Below are 12,213 nucleotides of genomic sequence, written 5' to 3'. Positions count from 1 at the left end.
CTGGGGGCTACAGCCTTCCTGGTTTTTCCCCTTCCCGCCCACCCCACGGGGGGACACGTGCTCCCCGTCTAGCCGTGCCAGGAGCATTCAGGAAGCTCCTCCGAGGGCCGTGCAGAGCCGGGGAGGAGAGCAGCGCTGGCCCCGAAGGTCAGCGGACGGCCGGGCCTCTGGCCGGGGGCAGGACCGCCCCTGTCCTCGTGTGTCCGCAGGATGCAGGCCGCTCTTTCCCACACTTGGCCTTGAGCTTGTCCTTGTTTACAGAAAACGACTGCAGCTATTTTTGTGGGGAGAGTCCAGAAAGCCAGGTGTGGGGAGGGAAGCGGGGGAGGTGCTGGGACTTCCTCAGCGCCCTCCCCCGCTCGGCTGCCAGGCCCGGGCCCGGCGTGGAATGGCTTGTCTGTGCGGGTGAAGCCCCCTGAGCATTCTGCTCTCCCCTCCCCTCTAGAAGCCACTGTGAGGCCAAGCGGCAGTTGCTTTGTTTTGTTCTGTTCTTCCCAGGAGGAATGGTTAGCCCTGCTCACTTCCTTCTTTGGGAGGAACGGTAGGCGGTGTTGCTTACAGGAACCGAGGAGGGCGGGGTGGAGCGGAGCGGAGCGGAGTGACTTGGGGACACACAGCTCTGAGAGGTGCCTCCTCGCCCACGCAGCTCTCCCCTGGGTGAGGTCACTTCCCTCGGCTCTGATTGGCTCCGAGAAAGCCCTCCGTGAGCTGATTGGCTCCAGCCACCTTGACATGCAGCAGTCACACGCTAGCTGCGTGTGCAGAACAGGGATGAATCAGGAGGCAAGCACAGAGAGCAACCTGACTGCACATCTGAGAGCCATAAAGATAGGAGAACCTTCGGGAAATTCCCCGCCCTGGCCAGATAGTGCAGTTGGTAAGATCCGCTGTGTGCTAAAAAAAATTCCCCCTGCTCTGCCAAGGTTGTGGGTTCAATCCCCAGTCAGGGCACATATTAGAATGCACAAATAAGTGGAACAACAAATCCATGCTTCGCTTCTCTTCTCTTTTCTCTTCTCTTCTCTTCTCTTCTCTTCTCTTCTCTTCTCTTCTCTTCTCTTCTCTTCTCTTCTCTCTCTCTCTCTCTCTCTCTCTCTCTCTCTCTCTCTCTCAAATCAATCAAAAAATAAAAGAAAAAAGAAAAAAGAAATTCCCAAACATATTCGGGCTGGCACACTGAATTCCCTGCAGCTTCCAGTGACAGAGAGTGGCAGCCTTACAGTAGATCTTTCTGACCCGTTGAGGGAAGCCCCTTAAAGCCTGGTCTGGGTGCAGGAGTAGGTGTTCGGTAGAAGCAGCCAAGAGAACAGAGAAGGAAACTGGAAGAGAAACAGAACATTCCAGTGATTGAGCAATCTGCGATGACTGGTGTGCTTCTTTTTCTAGCTCGGTGAGGTGTTGTAAGTGGAGAGGGGCAGGGAGAGGTCCCGCCCTGGGGTTTCCCAGTCACACTATAGCCTGGGGGATGACTAGGGAGAAACCTGCAAGAAACAGAACCAAGGCCCTGAAAAACCTTCTGCACCCTTCCCCCTACCCCCCTCTGCACCCTTCCCCCTACCCCTCTGCACCCTTCCCCCTACCCCCCTCTGCACCCTTCCCCTACCCCCCTCTGCACCCTTCCCCCTACCCCCTCTGCACCCTTCCCCCTACCCCCTCTGCACCCTTCCCCCTACCCCCCTCTGCACCCTTCCCCCTACCCCCTCTGCACCCTTCCCCTACCCCCCTCTGCACCCTTCCCCCCACCCCCCTCTGCACCCTTCCCCTACCCCCCTCTGCACCCTTCCCCCTATCCCCCTCTGCACCCTTCCCCCCACCCCCCTCTGCACCCTTCCCCTACCCCCCTCTGCACCCTTCCCCCTATCCCCCTCTGCACCCTTCCCCCTACCCCCTCTGCACCCTTCCCCCTACCCCCCTCTGCACCCTTCCCCCTATCCCCCTCTGCACCCTTCCCCCTACCCCCCTCTGCACCCTTCCCCCTACCCCCTCTGCACCCTTCCCCCTACCCCCTCTGCACCCTTCCCCCTACCCCCCTCTGCACCCTTCCCCCCGCCCCCCTCTGCACCCTTCCCCTACCCCCCTCTGCACCCTTCCCCCCGCCCCCCTCTGCACCCTTCCCCTACCCCCCTCTGCACCCTTCCCCCCGCCCCCCTCTGCACCCTTCCCCTACCCCCCTCTGCACCCTTCCCCCTACCCCCTCTGCACCCTTCCCCCTACCCCCCTCTGCACCCTTCCTCTACCCCCTCTGCACCCTTCCCCCTACCCCCCTCTGCACCCTTCCTCTACCCCCTCTGCACCCTTCCCCCTACCCCCCTCTGCACCCTTCCCCCCACCCCCCTCTGCACCCTTCCCCCTACCCCCCTCTGCACCCTTCCCCCTACCCCCCTCTGCACCCTTCCCCCTACCCCCCTCTGCACCCTTCCCCCTACCCCCCTCTGCACCCTTCCCCCTACCCCCCTCTGCACCCTTCCCCCTATCCCCCTCTGCACCCTTCCCCCTACCCCCCTCTGCACCCTTCCCCCTACCCCCCTCTGCACCCTTCTCCTACCCCTCTCTGCACCCTTCCCCCTACCCCCCTCACCTTCCCAAACCAGGCAGCCAGATCTGGGTTTTTGTTGGTGTCATAGCCAATACCCTATATCTCGCCAATGCCAGCCTGGGAACTTAAAGAATGGGAACAAAGAAGATTCTAGACACAAGTCAAGTAGAGGAGGAATGCATCCCAGCCCTTCCTATCCACCCATCCCCTGTACACACACCTCACACACACACACACACACACACACACACACACACACACACATATCCTCTGCTCCTGAAACAGGAGACAGGAGGACAGAGGTTAGAGTGACCACTTGGGATCAGTTGTCTTACCTCAAAGACAAACTACCAGAAAGATCAGACTATTCTTTTTTTAAAAATATATTTTATTGATTTTTTTTTACAGAGAGGAGGGGAGAGGGACAGAGAGTCAGAAACATCGATGAAACATCGATGAGAGAGAAACATCAATCTGCTGCCTCCCGCACACTCCCCAATGGGGATGTGCCCACAACCAAGGCACATGCCCTTGACCGGAATCGACCCTGGGACCCTTCAGTCCACAGGCCGATGCTCCATCCCCTGAGCCAAACCAGCCTGGGCGAGATCAGACCATTCTTGAGCTCTTTCCTGTCTGGCTTCCTGGCTCTGCTGGCAGGTGACCTTGCAGAGCGAAGCCAGAGGCATGAGACTCAGCAGCTTCCCCGGATTCCGGAGCGGTTCCAGGCCTGAGCTCGTCTGTTTCCACTGACCTCTCCCCCACTTTCCACAGGCCCGTCAGGCGGGCCAGGGTTGCTAAGGCACAGTAAACAGTCAGGGCTGCTGTTCCTCTGGGGGACCAAGAGGAAGGGTAGAGGTCGAGGCCTTCTTCTTCTTCTTCTTCTTCTTCTTCTTCTTCTTCTTCTTCTTCTTCTTCTTCTTCTTCTTCTTCTTCTTCTTCTTCTTCTTCTTCTTTCTTCTTCTTCTTCTTCTTCTTCTTCTTCTTCTTCTTCTTCTTTCTTCTTCTTCTTCTTCTTCTTCTTCTTCTTCTTCTTCTTTTTCTTCTTCTTCTTCTTCTTCTTCTTCTTCTTCTTCTTTTTTTTAAATATATATATATATATATATTTAAATATATATATATTTAAATATATATATATTTAAAATATATTTTAAATATATATATATATATATATATATATATATATATATATATATATATATATTTAAAATATATTTTATTGATTTTTTACAGAGAGGAAGGGAGAAAGATAGCCAGAAACGTCGATGAGAGAGAATCGACCAGCCGCCTCCTGCACATTCCCCACTGGTGATGTGTCTGCAGCCAACATACATGCCCTTGACCGGAATCGAACCCGGGACCTTTCAGTCCGCAGACCGATGCTCTACCATTGAGCCAAACCGGTTTCGGCTAAAATATATTTTTATTGATTTTTTACAGAGAGGAAGATAGAGTTAGAAACATCGATGAGAGAGAGTCATCGATCAGCTGCCTCTTGCACACCCCCCACTGGGGATGTGCCCACAACCAAGGTACATGCCCTTGACTGGAATCGAACCCGGGACCCTTCAGTCTGCAGGCCGATGCTCTATCCACTGAGCCAAACCAGTTTCAGCAAGGCCTTCTTCTAAACATTCAGAGAGGACCCGTGTGGTGCTTGCTCAGCCCGGCGTGGTGTGCCCGCTAGGGCCTGCTTCTGTTGGACTGGCCCCAGGCCCACAGCCTGGGCCGCACTGGCCCCGGGCAGGGTAGGTTTTCTGGCAAAAGTCCCATCCTTTCCCGGCATCTGTGACCAGCCTCCTGGTCCCCTCCCACCCTGAGCAGGAAGTGTGAGAGTGTTATGCCCAAGTGTCATAAACCCCAAAGACTACCAGGGAGCGGAATCGCCTGCCCTCTTGCCCCGCCCTGCCCCCTCACCCCGCCCTGCCCTCTCAAGAGTGTATATATATATGTGTATATATATGTGTGTATATGTGTGTGTGTATATGTGTGTGTGTGTGTGTGTATGTATATATATATATATATATATATATATATATATATATATATATATTATTGATTTCAGAGAGGAAGAGAGAGATAGAAACAAGGGTCTCACATGGTTCAAGGAAGAGCCACCTGGGAGGCCCGGATGCAGCCTGACTCTGAAAAGATGGGGAGTGGAGACCAAAGGCCATTGGAGGGTCAGGTGTCAGGTGGGCAGGGCCCTTGGTTTGGTGAGGAAGAGACGATTATTTTCCTGGATTCGTTGTTACTGTTGCTTGAGCTTTGAGAGGCAGGTAGGGTGCACTACCCCCAGGGGGAGGGCTGTCATCTCAGCCGGGCGAAGCCCTGGGGTGGGGCCCCGCGTCACCACTCCACAGAGCAGTGTCCTTGGGAAAGTTATGTCCCGTCTCAAGCCTCAAATTCCTCATGAATGAAACAGAGTCTGGACCAGGAGTGTCCAGCCCAGCGGGAGTCCTTCACGCTGACGTGGCTCCACCTGCAAGAGCCCCGATGGTTCTGAGAACAGAGGTCAGGCAGGACGTAGCCAGCTTTTGCTGAACCCCTTCCATCTGCTGGATTTTCCCATCTTATTTTCGGCGTGGGCGAGCTAAAGATAACTCCGGCACCTGGCCAGTCCTTTCCAAGAACCTGCTGCAGCTTAGTAGTAGGAGAATCAGCAATTCCATCAACTAGCAAAAAAGGAGATAACTCCTAGAGCAGAGTTCAAGGTCACCAGCAAGGCTCAAATCAAGCAGGTTTCCTAGACATTTCTGACTGAGGAAGAAGCCAGTGGGGCAGGTCCTCTCTACCCCCCTCCTATCTATGTGGCCAGCGGACAGAGAAGAGAAATGAGATGGAGAGGAACGCTGTAGCTCAGTTACATAATCTGGCCAGGCCAGTGGTAACCCTTTCTCCATTAACCTTTCCCCTAATGAGGCTCACTTAAAAACAAACAAACAAAAAACAAACAAAAACCCCACTAAATATATATTTTTTAGAGAGAGAAACATCAATTTGTTGTTCCGCTTATTTATGCACTCACTGGTTGGATCTTTTTTTTTTTTTAAAGTATAATTTTATTGCTCAGCCAGCATGGCTCAGTGGTTGAGTGTCGGCCTATGAGCCAGGAGGTCACAGTTCGATTCCTGGTCATAGCACATGCCCAGCTTGTGTGCTTGGTTCACAGTAGGGGGTGTGCAGGAGGCAGCTGATCAATGATTCACTCTCATCACTGATGTTTCTCTCCCTCTCCCTTCCTCTGCAAAATCAATAAAAATATATTTAAAAATATACATATATAATTTTATTGATGATCTGTCATAAAAGTGTGATATGCTAATTAGACTGGACAGTCAAACGACCTCCAGACACCCTTCCAGACGACCTTTTGGACAAAGCCAGGGCTGCGAGGGCCGAGCCTCTTGCACAAATTTCATGCTTCGGGCCTCTAGTGTGTGTATATATATATATATATATATATATATATATATATATATATAATTGATTGGTTCTTGTATCTGCCCTGACTGGGGCTTCAGCCTGCACCCGTGGTGTGTTGGGTTGGTGCTCCAACAGTTAGAGTCTAACCAACTAGACAGCGATGAGCTGCCTGGCCAGGGTGAGGCTCACTTTTTTCTATATGTAATTTTTCTTTTTCAGAGAGGAGGGGAGAGGGAGAGAGAGAGATAGAAACATCAATGATGAGAGAGAATCGTCAATTGGCTGCAGATCAAGCCTGCAACCCGGGCATGTGCCCTGACTGGAAATTGAACCATGACCTCCTGGTTCATAGGTTAATGCTCAAACACTGAGCCACACTGGCAGGGCTTATTTTTATTTTATCCTCACCTGAGGTTATGCTTTTATTGATTTGAGAGAGAGATAAATATGAGAGAGTAACATTGATTGGTTGCCTCCCATTCCCTCCCTGACTAGGGATCGAACCTGCAACCTAGGTATATGCCTGACCCAAACTGAGCCCGCAGTGTTTTGGTGTACGGGATGATGCTCCAACCAACTGAGCCACCTGGCCAGGGCAGGGCTCATCCCCCTTCCTCCCCCTTCTCCCCTGCCCTGGGCCAGGTTATTTGGGACCAGAAAGCTGGAAATAAGAAATTCTAGCTTCCTCTATTACCTCAGAAATGCTTTTGCCTTATCACCAGCTTAATTTACTATTTTGTGCCTGGGAGCGGATGGAGCTTTTTCCTGCAACCCTACTGGGAGTCATTGCGAAGACAGGGATCCAGCCCTAACTGAGAGGCTAAGGGCAATCAGCTGGGAACCCAAGGCTTGGGAGGACGGAATCCAAGGACTTCTCAGACCTGGTCTTGACCAATGCGGAGGTGCTGTCCCCATGACCTCTGACTCTGGGACAGTTCTCACTCTCACACCTCCTCTCCCCCAGCATCCTCAGCTGCGGGCTGGACTTCCCCAAACCAGGGCCCTGGCCTCCCTGAATCTTCCTCGTCCTGTGGTTCCATTTCTCTTCATGTACATCAGAGGGAGAAAAGAGACCGAGTCTTGTCTCTTAAAAAATAAATAAATATATATACGTATGTGTGTATATGTATATATATGTATGTGTATATATGTATATATGTGTATATATATATGTGTGTGTGTGTGTGTGTGTGTGTGTGTATTATTGATTTCAGAGAGGAAGAGAGAGATAGAAACATCAATGATGAGAAAGAATCATTGATTGGCTGCCTCCTGCACACCCGCAACCTGGGCTTGTGCCCTTGACCAGAATTAAACCTGGGAGCCTTTGGTCTGCAGGCTGGCACTCTATCCACTGAGCCAAACTGGCTAGGCTCTAATGCTCTTTGTGTGTATGTATGTATGTATGTATGTATATATATATATATATATATATATATATATATATATATATATATATATATTTCTTATTGATTTCAGAGAGGAAGGGAGAGGGAGAGAGAGATAAAAACATCAATGATGAGAGATAATCATTGATTGGCTGCCTTCTGCACGCCCCACACTGGGGATCGAGCCCACAACCCAGGCATGTGCCCTGACCCGGAATCAAACCGTGACCTCCTGGTTCATAGATCAACGCTCAACCACTGAGCCACGCTGGCCGGACATCTAACCCTTGGTTACACGCAGGTAGCAGGGACAGAGTTAGAACAGGAGGGAGAGTCATTGGGCTTGTCTTTGCCTTATGGAAGGGGTGGAGGGAATGAACTCACCTGAGCCTGGGACACTATCTGGGGTAGATTCTATCTTGGAGAAAATAGATAAGATCCCATTTGTACATAGAGGCAAGCCTGGGGTAACTGGACAGCCAATGGGTCTGGGCTGCCTGTTAAGCAGAGACAGGTTGAGCCAATTAAGCAGAGGCAGGGGTGAACCAATTATGAGCCAATTAAGCAGAGACAGGGTTGAATCCTATGTGATCCTTTATTCCAAAACTGCTGGCAGTACCAGAGAGCACAGGTCACCCACAAACATCTGCCTGCTCCCACCATAAGCCAGCTGTTTATTGGGGCAGGACAAAGATTACATGGGGGAACAGGAATCTGGGGGAGTGGGCTGGGGGGAGGGAGGCACTGGTGCGGGACTCCATTGTTTGGGCAACAAGGTTGTTCATCTTTCCACATTAGGCAATTTTTAAATATATATATATATATTATTGATTTTTTTACAGAGAGGAAGGGAGAGGGACAGAGAGCTAGAAACATCCATAAGAGAGAAACATCGATCAGCTGCCTCCTGCACACCCCCCCCTACCGGATGTGCCCGCAACCAAGGTACATGCCCCTGACTGGAATCGAACCTGGGACCTTTCAGTCCGCAGACCAACGCTCTATCCACTGAACCAAACTGGTTTCAGCACATTAGGCAATTCTTGATGGGAGATGGACCACATTCCAAGGTTGACTCCCAGGTCCCGGGGGTGTACACCTCCCAGACAGGTTGGAATGTGCTTTCTTTAACTAGAACAAGGCGATCATAGTTAACAGAGCATGGTTAATATTTCCCATAACCATAGCTAGTTCCCGATTTTCTATTTCTGTCTGTAACACTGATGCTTATCCTCCTATGCTCTGCTATGGCCAGAGACGCAGCCAATCTGGGAAAGGAATTCTCTCATCTAAGGTGATTAGAGTAACTCTACCCATTTTTCTCGCCAGGGGTGGTAAGAGGAAGTGAAACAGGATGGGCACAGTAGGGGAAAGGGCGAATGCCCTCAGCTCCCCATCCCCTCGTGCCTCTCCTGGTCCCGCGACCTTTCTTCCTGTCTGACCACACTTGGCTGCTCTCAGCTCCTCACCTCTCCCTTACTTGGCGTGGCTCTTGTTTTGATACTTGCTTTTCACTCTGAGTCACCACTCTAACACCTGCCCAGAGTCATCAGGGAGCCTACAAACGTCTCAGGGGCTGACCTGCACCAGGGCAGGAGAGTTGACTTAGGGTCAGAGAGAGCTTGCCTCTCAGACTCAGTGTCTTTGAGATTCTTTTTTTAAATTTATTTAATATATTTTATTGATTTTTTTTATAGAGAGGAAGAGAGAGGGATAGAAAGCTAGAAACATCAATGAGAGAGAATCATCAACCAGCTGCCTCCTGCACACCCCCTACCGGAGATGTGCCCGCAACCAATGTACATGCCCTTGACCGGAATCAAACCTGGGACCCTTCAGTCCGCAGACCAACGCTCTATCCTCTGAGCCAAACCAGTTTCGATGTCTTTGAGATTCTTTTCCTCTTCTTGACTCTTCTCCCATCTCCATGTCTTTCTTTCCATTCCTCGCTTTGACTCTGTCGTTAGCATTGTGCTGCTTGAATTGGGCTATTCATAGGTGACATGGGGAGGCGTGTTTGGAGCCACGGAATACACATGGCACATCGGCCTGAGAGCCAATTTAAAAAAAAAAAATATATATATATATATATATATATATATATTTTATTGATTTTTTACAGAGAGGAAGGGAGAGGGATAGAGAGCTAGAAACGTCGATGAGAGAGAAACATCAACCAGCTGCCTCTTGCACACCCACTACTGGGGATGTGCTTGCAACCAAGGTACATGCCCTTGACCGGAATCAAACCTGGGACCTTTCAGTCCGAAGACCGACGCTCTACCACTGAGCCAAACCAGTTTCGGCCCGAGAGCCAATTTTACTTTTCAGATTTGGTGGGGAGGTAAATTATTGTTATACTAAAACTATAGAAATAGTCCTAACCAGTTTGGCTCAGTGGATAGAGCGTTGGCCTGCAGACTGAAAGGTCCCAGGTTCGATTCCGGTAAAGGGTATGTACCTTGGTTGCGAGCACATCCCCAGTAGGGGGTGTGTAGGAAGCAGCTGATCTCTCCCATCGATGTTTCTGACTCTCTGTCCCTCTCCCTTCCTCTCTGTAAAAAATTAATAAAGTATATTTTTTAAAAAAGAACAACAACAAAAAAAAAACACCCAGGACTTCAACAATATAAAACTAACTAAATAAAACTATATAGCATAAATAAAAATGTTCACATTTTAAACCTAAAACACATACTTCGAAGACATTTCTGGCTGTAACAGACCGTGCGGGCTGCTCTGGAAGTCCTGGGGAAATGGCTCACTCTCCCGCATCTGGAAGGTCCTTCAGAGGGAGTAACGGAGAGCCCCACGCGGAGCAGAGGGACCGCCGGGCGGGCTTCCGGCAGCATCCGGAGTTGGAGCAGGTGGTTAATGCAGTCGGGGATGGTGAGGGCTGGCGGGGAAGAGCGGGCTGCCCCATTCAGCTCCAGCGGGCTGACGCCATGACACTGTGTGTGTTCAAATGTGATTGCTTTTTAAGAGACGCCAGAGGAGTCAATTTTAGTGAAAAGTTGGTTTTTATTTTTTTAAGCAATTCGTATATTTATTTTAAAAATATTGTTATTGATTTTTTTTTTTTTTACAGAGAGAAAGAGAGAGAGATAGAAACATCGATGAGAGAGAATCATCGATCAGCTGCCTCTTGCACACCAACTACTGGGGATGTGCCCGCAACCAAGGTACATGCCCTTGGTCGGAATCGAATCTGGGACCTTTCAGTCCGCAGGCCGACGCTCTATCCACTGAGCCAAACCGGTTTCAGCGAAAAGTTGGTTTTTAAATGTTTATAATCAGTTCCAAAAATTGTTTTAATACATTTTTATTGATTTCAGAGAAAGGAAGGGAGAGGGAGAGAGAGATTGAAACATCAACGATGAGAAAGAATCATTGATTGGCTGCCTTTTGCATGCCCCCCAACTGGGGATCGAACCCCAACCCAGGCATATGGCCTTGGCTGGAATCAAACCTGGGACTCCCCAGTTTGCAGGCCAATGCTCTATCCACTGAGCCAAACCAGCTATGGCATAATTCAAATGTTTAGGAAGAAACTGTACAGCTTTCTAAATGTCTGCAAGCTGTCTCCACCTACAGGCCCCTGGCTTGCTTTTCTGACCTCTAACATTCCCTTTGTAAAAAATATATATGTTTCTATTGATTTCAGAGAGAAAAGGAGAGGGGGTAGAGAGAAACATCAATGATAAGAGAAATCATTGATTGACAGCCTCCTGCATGCCCCCTACTGGGGACTGAGCCTGCAACCCAGGCATGTGCGCTGACCAGAAATCAAACTGTGACCTCCTGGTTCATATGTTGAGGCTCAACCAACTGAACCACACGGGCCAGTTTCTTACATTTCCTTTACTTTCCAAAGGAATATGAGGCACAAATCTGGGCTCCCAAGTCCTCCAATTCTGTTCCCAAGAGTTGGGGGCAGAGGGGTGCATGCGGCTGCAGGAGAGTTTGGAGCGCCCCTCCAGGACAGCGTGGGGAGGCAGATCTGAAGAGAGGCCTCCGGGTACCACTGGCAGGCTGTGCCTTTCTCCCGGGAAGCAAAGGTCACTGCCCAGCCACCTTTTCCCTGATCTACGCTGAGATGGAGCTAACCTCTCGTGGTCTGGGACAGAAACCAAAGATTTCTCAGAGTTGGCAGGTGAGTCAAGCATGAAAGACCAGGAATAGAAAGGGGAGACAAAGAAAGGACTCGTTGTGTGTTGGACCGATGACAGAGGAAGTCAGGACTTGGGTGAAGCGGAGAAGGAGGGGTCTCTCACCACGGAACCATGTAAGGGCAGCACAGTTCTCATGACCCCACCTTTCCTGCCAGCAGTTGAAATCCTTCCTCCGTCCATCTGTCCAGGAGGTTAAAAATATTCACACTGGGCACCCAGCCAGACTTTTCCAAGAACCTGTTTACTTACGATCTGATTGACTCGGAGAAGTAGTTGGCAGCTCCATCACCCAATCAGGGGTGAGAGTAGACCTGGCTGGACATCCCAGCCCTCAAAGCACATGGGACTCACAGTGTGTCCCCGTGTCCTTCCTTCTCCTCCTGTCCCTGGAGATGGCCGATCGCTTGGTAGTCAGAAAAATCCCAGCCTCGGGATCTGTCCATTCTCCGCTCCTTACATAACAAGCCCAGTGGAGAGTACGGCAGGTCAGCCCAGTGGAAGGTCAGGACTAAACAGGAATAATATAAGTAGGCTCCATTGGGCCTCATCAATGGGCTCACCTCAGCTGGGTTTTGTGCTAGTCTGGTCCACCTCAAGGGGAAAATCAAAGGAGATGCAGTACCTTTATTTATTATTTTAAAAAAATATATTTTATTGATTTTTTACAGAGAGGAGGAGAGAGGGATAGAGA

Source organism: Pipistrellus hanaki (genome assembly GCF_964339955.1).
Source record: "Pipistrellus hanaki genome assembly, chromosome: 18".
In the NCBI taxonomy this organism is placed as follows: Eukaryota; Metazoa; Chordata; class Mammalia; order Chiroptera; family Vespertilionidae; genus Pipistrellus; species Pipistrellus hanaki.
Note: the sequence above shows the minus strand (reverse complement) of the source record.